Source organism: Schistocerca americana, chromosome 3, assembly GCF_021461395.2.
Source record: "Schistocerca americana isolate TAMUIC-IGC-003095 chromosome 3, iqSchAmer2.1, whole genome shotgun sequence".
In the NCBI taxonomy this organism is placed as follows: domain Eukaryota; kingdom Metazoa; phylum Arthropoda; class Insecta; order Orthoptera; family Acrididae; genus Schistocerca; species Schistocerca americana.
Genome location: NC_060121.1, coordinates 625,336,306 through 625,345,543, shown reverse-complemented (window position 1 = coordinate 625,345,543; position 9,238 = coordinate 625,336,306). Strand labels below are relative to the sequence as shown.

The 9,238-nt window shown below is 42.8% G+C and overlaps 1 pseudogene; it reads left to right on the top strand.

Annotated features, from left to right (window-relative positions):
• Positions 1-3,669: 3,669 nt before the first annotated feature.
• LOC124608186 lies at positions 3,670-3,787 on the top strand (annotated as a pseudogene).
• The last annotated feature ends 5,451 nt before the right edge of the window (positions 3,788-9,238 follow it).

The window sequence follows — 9,238 nt, the reverse complement described above, 5'->3', positions numbered from 1 at the left end:
GTGAGTCTCAAACCCATCCTCACAAATGACCTATCAGCAGCAATGGCTGACAAATATTTTATCTGAACAATTGGTTAGATCTCTCTCACACACTGTAGCTCTGGTTAACAAATATTTTACCCAAAAAATCAGCTTGATCACTCATGTAATGGCACTGGATGTACAATAATAATTTCAATGGACTGGGAACTAAATATGCATCTACACTTAAAAACTAATCAGAGGCCTGGATGGCTAATGGACACACACACGCAGACACACACATGTATACACAGAGTCCTCGACTCCCCCCCCCCTTTCTCAAGAAGTGAACAGTGTGAGTATGGGTGAGTCTCAAACCCATCCTCACAAATGACCTACTTATTGTCGAGAGATGACCGACCAACTTCAGATTGCAGTGAAGTGTACACCTCAGGCTTTTGTGATCGAATACTGTGGAGCACTATGAACACTGCTGTACAGACACTGCAGATAGTCTTAGATCTTGATGCCAGACGATGCACACCCTTAGCCTGCCTCTGGGTGCACCTTTCATTGGGGATATACATGAATTTTTGCTCTCAGACCTACTAAATCCACAATCGGTTATCCATTCGCCTCTTGTTTCGTAAGGCCGATAACCTTCTTGTTCTGTTGAACAATACCTTAAGGATTATCATTCACATGGGAGATGTGTCAAATTTTTCACCATGGCACCTCATAACTTTACTAAGTAGTTGAAACTGTAGGTATCCCAGTAATTTTCGATCCGCAAAATGAGTTTTTGCAAACTGTACATGTGATGCATAGACAGGTCTTGTGTGCACATCTCCACAGGTTTTGTGAACTCTACTGCAAGCTTCGACATCTACTTGGCATTAAAGTCCTTACTGAATATTATGACCCATTTAAAATTTGGTCTGGCGATACATTTCCTTACACCATAACTCCCATCCCATTCGTTTCTAATCAAAATATCGTGGTATTCCCTGAAACTATCCATTTTTTTACCGAAAACTCAGTTGTGTCGAAGTCACCCGTCATGGAAGCCCTCAGAGTCTCGTTCAAATCAATATACTCGTTCAAGCAGAGGGAATGACTGAAGGAGATAGCCCAGGTGATACTAACCACTCCATTCCCAATCTGGGATGGTGCTGGAGATTAAAATAGTGAATAATGTATACCTGTTGATTCCCCAGCGTTGTCATCAATTCTGGAGTGGAGCCTCCTCACGGAACTAATTGCTCTGGACACAGCGTGTGCGTCATGCAAACGAATACGGTAAGTGAGTTCTGCCTCCAAAATATACCCTACATCAGAATCAGCGCCATACCTCTGATTTTTCCACTAAATCCCTTGCATTCTTCTTTGGGCATCCATCGAAATTCACCAGTCGACGGCGATTCTTGCATGGCGTGCCCATATAGGTTATTGACATTGAGGTAGATGATATAACTTGAATCAAAGGGATGTGTTGAGTCTCTCACATATCTGTGGGTTATCTGCATTGGCGTGCTTGTATACAGATTGGCAAAGTCCCCCACGGATCCCTCACTCAATGAAAAGAAGCATATCAGGATCCATTTACAGTTCGATGCTGTAGTTCATTTTCTTGAGCATAGCGTGCCAGGACTTGTAATAAAAGGCAGGATCGAGAGCATATGTGATCATGCATAGACTCCAGAATTTCTTTAAAACATCCGCAAGGAAACGCACGTCTGTACCCATGTAAAGTCTTGCTAACCCTCCTAAGTCAGGGATGTTGAATTCCTGCCAAACATTCACAGCATGCTCATACTCTGCATCTATAGTGGCATTGCCTGTAAGGTTGCTGGAGAATGCAGTTACGTCAGGTAGCCTGGTTTCCTTGAGTTTTACTATATTATCCAGATGCTCATAGAGGAAAACCCCTTTCCTATTTACAAGTTGGAACTTTTCCTCGTAGGGAAATACAGCTCGAGTAATATGCATATCCTTCGGCAACAGTGTTTCAACAACTTTCTGGGGTGGTGCCTGCATAAATCGGAGTGAGTCAAGGTAGCGGAGCGTAATTCCTGACGTCATTCACTTGGAGAATGAAATAAATTTCTGAGTGTTCTCAGGCAGGACATTGACCTGATCCTTCTTCATATCAAAATCGGTCAAATACTCAACAAGAAAGTGAATGTCAACTACGCTTAAATTATTAAAGAAAATGGGTAATGTGTCATGGTATTGGATACTTCGACTGCATATATTGTGAGGTGCTCCACAGAACTTTCCGTAAGATGACTGTGGTTCCTGTGAGGAGTTTCCACTTTTCTATCTAAAGCAGTCCACAAATATGGCAGTCAACCATCCTATGTACAATTCTTTATCCTCCCATGATTCGGTCATGGGAACATTGTTGCTGTACAGCTTATCAACCTCCCATGCAAGTTTTTTGACCTAAGCGAGCAAACAAACCACAGGATTACACGTGATAAAGGATTTGTAGTAGTTATGACTCGAATCATAGGATGATACCACTTAGTGCATTGCTGCATGTGATACGTATTTTTTTGTGAATGTAGTATTAGAAGCTATGGGGTCGCCTTCACAGTGGGTAAAAGGAGTGAGGAGGTACTCGAAGTCAATTTATATTACAAATGGGCATCACTCTTGACGGTAAGCATTCTTAAACTTTATGAATTAATTTTCCTCTATCGGCATGACAATATGTATCAGGTTCTTGGAAGGGAAATATGCTAGATGTCTTTCTAGAAACTCGCCTGTCGAAAAGGCATTGAGACACCTTAAGTAAGTATGCTGTTTATCGTTATGCTTACTCAACTGGGAGGAAAGGAGTCTTTGATTAAAGCATAGTATTGTTTGTCTTCATCAGAGATTAGCAGCATCTTCACACATACGTTATGCTCACCTGCAAATTCAGAGAAATGGAGGGATTTGACGACAATATGTTTGTCTTGCTCATCTGAGTTGCATTTCTCATGGCCATAAACATGAGCTGATATACCAATATTCTGTACACCAAATTTAGGTACGTCATGGATCTTGAAGGGGAACCCAATATCATCAAAGTTACAACACCCATGAATGTAGATATTTTTACTGTATGGAGATGTAGACTGTGAAATTTTTATGTAATTTCTCTTGCAAGGCAGGACTGACCAGGCAAAACAAGCGTCTTCATCCTCATTTTTGACGTCAGTACATACGTACTTGGCGGCTATATCCTTAGGGAACTTGATATAGCAGGAGCCTCCATTTACTGTATCGTAGACATGTGTGTGGATGTCAAGGTGTAATACTTGGCTAAATGCGTTAGGTGACCCTCTAATATCCATCTCGGAAAACCTGGTCTGTATAGCATTCACGGTGGATTTTTCGAGTCATTGGGTAACTGATGTGCTCTACAATATTACGCCATTACCCTCAAATATAGCGAAGGCGTATCTCGCGAACAACACTGTAGCCTTGTTTGGAGGAATGCAATAGTTTTCAGTACAGCAGCATGTTGCATTTAACTGTGGGATACTGCGGATCGTTAATGATTTTGAGGAGCTCTACTTCCAGCACAGGGAGGCATGCTTTGAGAACCCATATTGGGTCACGGTATGCTGCTGCTGGATTCATGATCCATGTGAATGAGATCTGTTTCTCAAAGCCATCAGCAATCACTGAGAATTCTAACTGCTGTTCACTAAAGGGGCCAACGGCCTTGCCGCAGTGGTACCACCGGTTCCCGTCAGATGACCGAATTTAAGCACTGTCGGGCTGGGCTAGCACTTGGATGGGTGACCATCTGGTCTGCCGAGCGCTGTTGGCAAGCAGGGTGCATTCAGCCTTTGTGAGGCAAACTGAGGAGCTACTTGAATAAGAAGTAGCAGCTCCAGCCTCATAAACTGAAACGGCCGGGAGAGCGGTGTGCTGACCACATGCCCCTCCATATCCGCATCCAGTGACGCCTGTGGGCTGAGGATGATACGGTGGCCGTTCGGTACCATTGGGCCCTCCGAGGCCTGTTTGGATGGAGTTTAGTTTTAGAGTTTTAGTTCACTAAAAGGATGCGGGAGGAAGTTATCACTAGCCACAGGATTACTACTATCAACGCTGCCCACTAAAAGAACAGGGGAGGACACTGCCGCTAGCCACATGATTACTATCACTGTAACTATGGCTAGTTGATAAATGTTGATGCTGGCTGCTTGGGGAGCAGTGAGGTGCAAATTCCTCGTGGCTCTGGCGAGAATGTGGGGAAGGACATGGTGCATTGCCCCAGTGTGAGCAGCCTGGGTCTAGCTGTACAGATATTTGTTGCCACAACCGTGAGCCAGTTGCCAGAGGGAGGTTGGTCCATGTACATCAGAGCTGTGCTGGTGCAGATGTGGCAGTTGGGGGGGGGGGGTGTCAGCTGTGGCCCCTAGTGCAGCGACAAGGTCTGCCTTACATAATGGAGTGAGCCATACAGGACCTCATCTAGATGACTGCTTCTTCACTGCCCTGTTACCTGAACCACAGCATACTGAGGGGATGGTTGTTGTCCCTCAGTGCGAGTGCTGGAAGAATAACGAAAAAAAAAAATTAAGTACAACATTCCAGACATTGCTTCCTGCTGCTACAAGGAAAGAATATTGATTGTATGTAAGGGCCGTGAGTGTGTATATAAGTTAGCTGTATTACTCTGGCTCCATGACATATCTCTCAGGTCATTGGGAATCAACTCCTGTATCTACTTATGACGATGCAAACCTGCCTCCATTTGCTCCATCCATTATGGTATCTCATCATTCTTGCCCAAACCACTGTGGATGTATCGACCCAACTCCCCTACGTAACCTACAACACATTGATCTAATAGAATAAAAATGTATACACACAAAACTATGAATTTTTTTTTAGAATATACACTTACACCATGGCTGTGATGTGGGTGATATCACAACCTCTGGATGATGTCACAACCTCTGTCCCTCCCTGCTCCTGATACTCATCATCTACAACAACAGAGAATATATCTGAGACAACGATATATTATGTGTACACAGCATTAGGATGAAATTTTAAAAGGAAAAAAAAATTTTTTAACGACTATGTCTCAGACTCTTTGAACAGTAACATATTACTTATACACACAGTAATACAAAGAAGAAGAAAAAAATGTACTTACAACATTGATACTGCTGCTGTTATTGCGTCTCAGCCTCCACCAAATCCAGTATTTCATGGATACATGCTGAAGAAGAAGATATGTATTCAACACTACGAAATTCTCAGTACAAAAAGGATAAGTTGCAGTAATTGATTGGAATATGTGGTTACCTGGTAATTCTCCTTGCTTATGGCATTTGTCACTGGCACCGCTACTGTTACTGACTGAATGTTTCATTTTGTTGTGCAAACAGTCAGTGCACAACCAAACAAATGAAGACTAGGAACGCTGATAAGCAAACGAGGAAATACACAGACAACCTGATGCAGTCACAGACGATTATACAATGAGGACGGAAGTGGATGTTGGGGAGAGGGCGGGGGCTGAGATTTTGTATAGGTTCACTGATTAGCACAGTATTTGGGAGGGGAGAGAACACCTTGGTCTGCGTGTTTAGACACATTGGTTCATGAGGGTGTTCACACAGACAGGAAGTAACCAACTGAGAGAGAGAGGGACTGGAAGTGAGTCTGAAATTTCCTGGTCAAAGGAATGCTGCCACCCAATGCTTTTTTTCAAGGTCTTTGGTGTATAGGCATGTACGTCCACTCAGACCAGTACTGGCGCACGCAGCTTCTCTAAAAATGGCTCTGAGCACTATGCGACTTAACTTCTGAGGTCATCAGTCGCCTAGAACTTAGAACTAATTGAACCTAACTAACCTAAGGACATCACACACACCCATGCCCGAGGCAGGATTCGAACCTGCAACCGTAGCGGACTCTCGGCTCCAGACTGTAGCGCCCGGAACCGCACAGCCACTCTGGCCGGCCACGCAGCTTCTCTCAGTGGACTGTGTGGCCCCTGACAGCATTTCTGTGTGCATGGTGTTATCTCATAGTCAGCACAGTGGTGGACTGTGTTGCCTTCAACAGCAGTTTCTCTGCTATGTAGCAGTTGGGACAGTGCTTCAGTACAGTGGGCAGGCATCGAGTGAAGAAGGGTGATTGTAAATCGCGTGTTACATGTTTATAAAAAGTTTCACATTGCTCCCGCAAATTAATAGTCAGTCAATCAATTTGATGGATTGTTCCCAAGAGTGGAATGAATTTCCCGTCATTTTTATTTGTTGGAGTGGATGGTATAAGATAGAATATCTATTTATTTTAAGGATATATCTGCCATCCTCTCCCAACTAAGCAGAAGAATATAGGGTCATAAATCGATCAATCAGTTTGATTGACAGCTGTCAAAATTGTATTGAGGGAAGGGGGAGTGGGAGGAGTGGGGAGTGCTCATGCTGGGGGAAGGCTGATGTAGAGAGGTGGGGGTTTCTCAGAAGGAATGATTATTCACAGTGGATCACAAGACAACCCTCAAGGGGTCGTAAATCAGTTAGCATAACAATAGGTCATAATCAATCAGCTGTAAAAAATTGTGCTCGTTCTCTCTTTGCTCCACTATTAACATACAGGACGTTCATTTTAACTGAAGACATTGAAATATTTCGAAAACAACACAATGGATGAAAAAAGATAATTCCAATTTGTTTGGCTCGGAGAGGGACATCCAATGATATCACAGTTGGTTCCCATTTCCATCCTGTGCGTGGGTGGTGTGAGGCAACTTTCAAGTCTTCAATGGAAGCTCCATTTTTGTTATTGCAATTGCGATTCAATTGCAGAATCTACATACTGTTTTGTCTGAAGCACTTTCTTAGCTTAACCACAGATGGCGCTGTAATCGGAAGAATAGAAATGGACATATAGTCGGAATTTATGACATGCTACTCAATGTCCCTAGAATATCAAATGGCACATGGGACCCAAGCTACATGCTGCGAGGCTAACAGAGGCCAGTATTTCATAATTTCTAATTGGAAACCCCATTCGCAATTTTGTGTTCCTCTGTCATATTGAACTGGGGACTGCTCGACACGGCACTGTGGCTGTCGCTCGAGGCGAACGCTACTCTATTTTTTCAATTAGAGTTAGTCTACCGCCAACTTCAACACACTTAGTGATCTGCTTTTCAAATTACCGTTCACAGGACAGAAGCATATCTGTGAGAATGTCAGCACAGACTTTTCCGATGTGATTGACCATGACCTCACAGCCTGTTGGCAATTGCTGGTACGCCTTATCACTTAAATATCTCCACAGAAAGAAATTTGGTGACGTCAAATCCAGCTACCTAGCGGGTCAATTAATGGGGCCGCCTTTGCTGATCCACCGACCAGTGTAAGTATGGTGTACTAACTCCTGTGCTTCAACTGTGTAATGCACTGGACAACTGTCATGCTGAAAAGTAGTACCGGTAGTTACTGTTTCAAAAACTTTCGATATTTGTTTTCTTTCAAAGTGCCGTCGATATAATATGGACCAGTGAGTTTGTTCCCCATGATGCCACACCATACGTTACCGAACAAAGACACTGAAGGTTAGCTTGCCGTAACCAGTGGGGATTGTCTACGCTCCAGTAATGCATTTTATGTTGGTTTGCGCTATCATAGTTTGTGAATGAAGACTCATCGGAAAATAGTATCTCGGTGAAGAAAGTGGGGGCATTTACAATTGTTGACATGCTCATTCACTACTCAGATACCAATCAGGCTTCCATAGGCATTGCAGCACAACATCTACCTTACGAAAGGTAACAGATTACCTGAAGCTTACCATAGGTGCACAAGATGCAAACTATCATGTTCTTCTTAGACTTCAGGTAAGCCTCTGACACTGTCGACTATGACTTTTGCTTGCGCGACTTAGCAGCTTAAATTTCTTGCTAAGTGCAGTGGAATAGTTTCACTCATACCTGACCGATGTCTGGCACCATAAAGTTGAAATGGAGGTAGGTAACATAAAGTGTCCCCCAGGGTTCGGTGTTAGGTTATATACTGTTTTCATCGCCTGTAAATGATGTGTCATCAGCTTTGCCCTATTGCAAATAGCACATGTATGTTGTTGGCCTCCAGTTGTATCCCAGTGCAAAATCAATAAACCTGAAGACAGCTATAGATAATCTCAGTGGCAACCTGTGCACACTATCAAAATGAACACGGAATGTGGGGTTGAAGCTCAACCCCGTCCAAAACCCAAGCAGTACTATTGGTCATGCTAGGCTCATTAGCCCAAAATATCAGAAAACCCTTCCATTTTTAAACATCAATGGGACAAATATAAACTTCTCTTCCTCTGCATAGAGTCTTAGTGTAACAATAGATGAAAATCTAAATTGGACTGAGCACATAACTATAATGTGCAAGAAGGCATCAACACCTCTTCAGGTACTACAAAAATGTAAAAAACTCTCTTCCTTCTTAACCTGAAAAAGAGACTTGTACAAGCACTTATACTTGCAATCATTGATTATAGCGCAGTTATCCTGCAAGATCTTTCGCAGTGAAGCTCACAGCTTCTGGAATTGTTTATGAATGCTTGTGTCCGTTACATATCTGTGATTTTCGAGTCTTTGATCATGTTTCACCATCATATGTACAGCTATCCTGGCTGCATGCAGATAAGCGCAGAGAGTACACATCCTCTGTCTTCTCTAAAATCTTATCAACGTATGCTGATCCTCATATCTCTCCTTGACCTTAATGCTCATGTCTGAATAACATGGCGCAACACCCAATCACATCAGCGAAAATACTTTTTGTCCCACGCAATCATTCGCCCAGTTTCATGAAGTCCATCTTGGTAGGAGAAACTAGACTCTGGAATAGCCTCCTGAATATATTAGAGAACTGAGCAACATCTCCAGTTTCAAAAGACAGTGAGACATATCTAGTGAAGCAACGATAATGACTGCCATTGTTCCACTTGTCAGCCCTTTACATACCTCTTTCCAACCAGATCTTCCTCATTTCCCAGTATTCTTATCTGGTACGTTCCTCTTAAATTTCCTTTCCTCAGAAGTCGCTATTTCAGAAACCATAAATTTTGGTCGTCTATAAATTCTTCTTTACCTTCCTTTACCCTTATTTTTACTATTGTCATTATTATTACTATTATTATTAATATTACTACTACTAATGACTAACTGTGTCAGCCTGACAGTGTACCCCATCATGTAGCAGCATCAGTGAGGGAATGATTTGTGGGCAATAACATTGATGAAATTAAC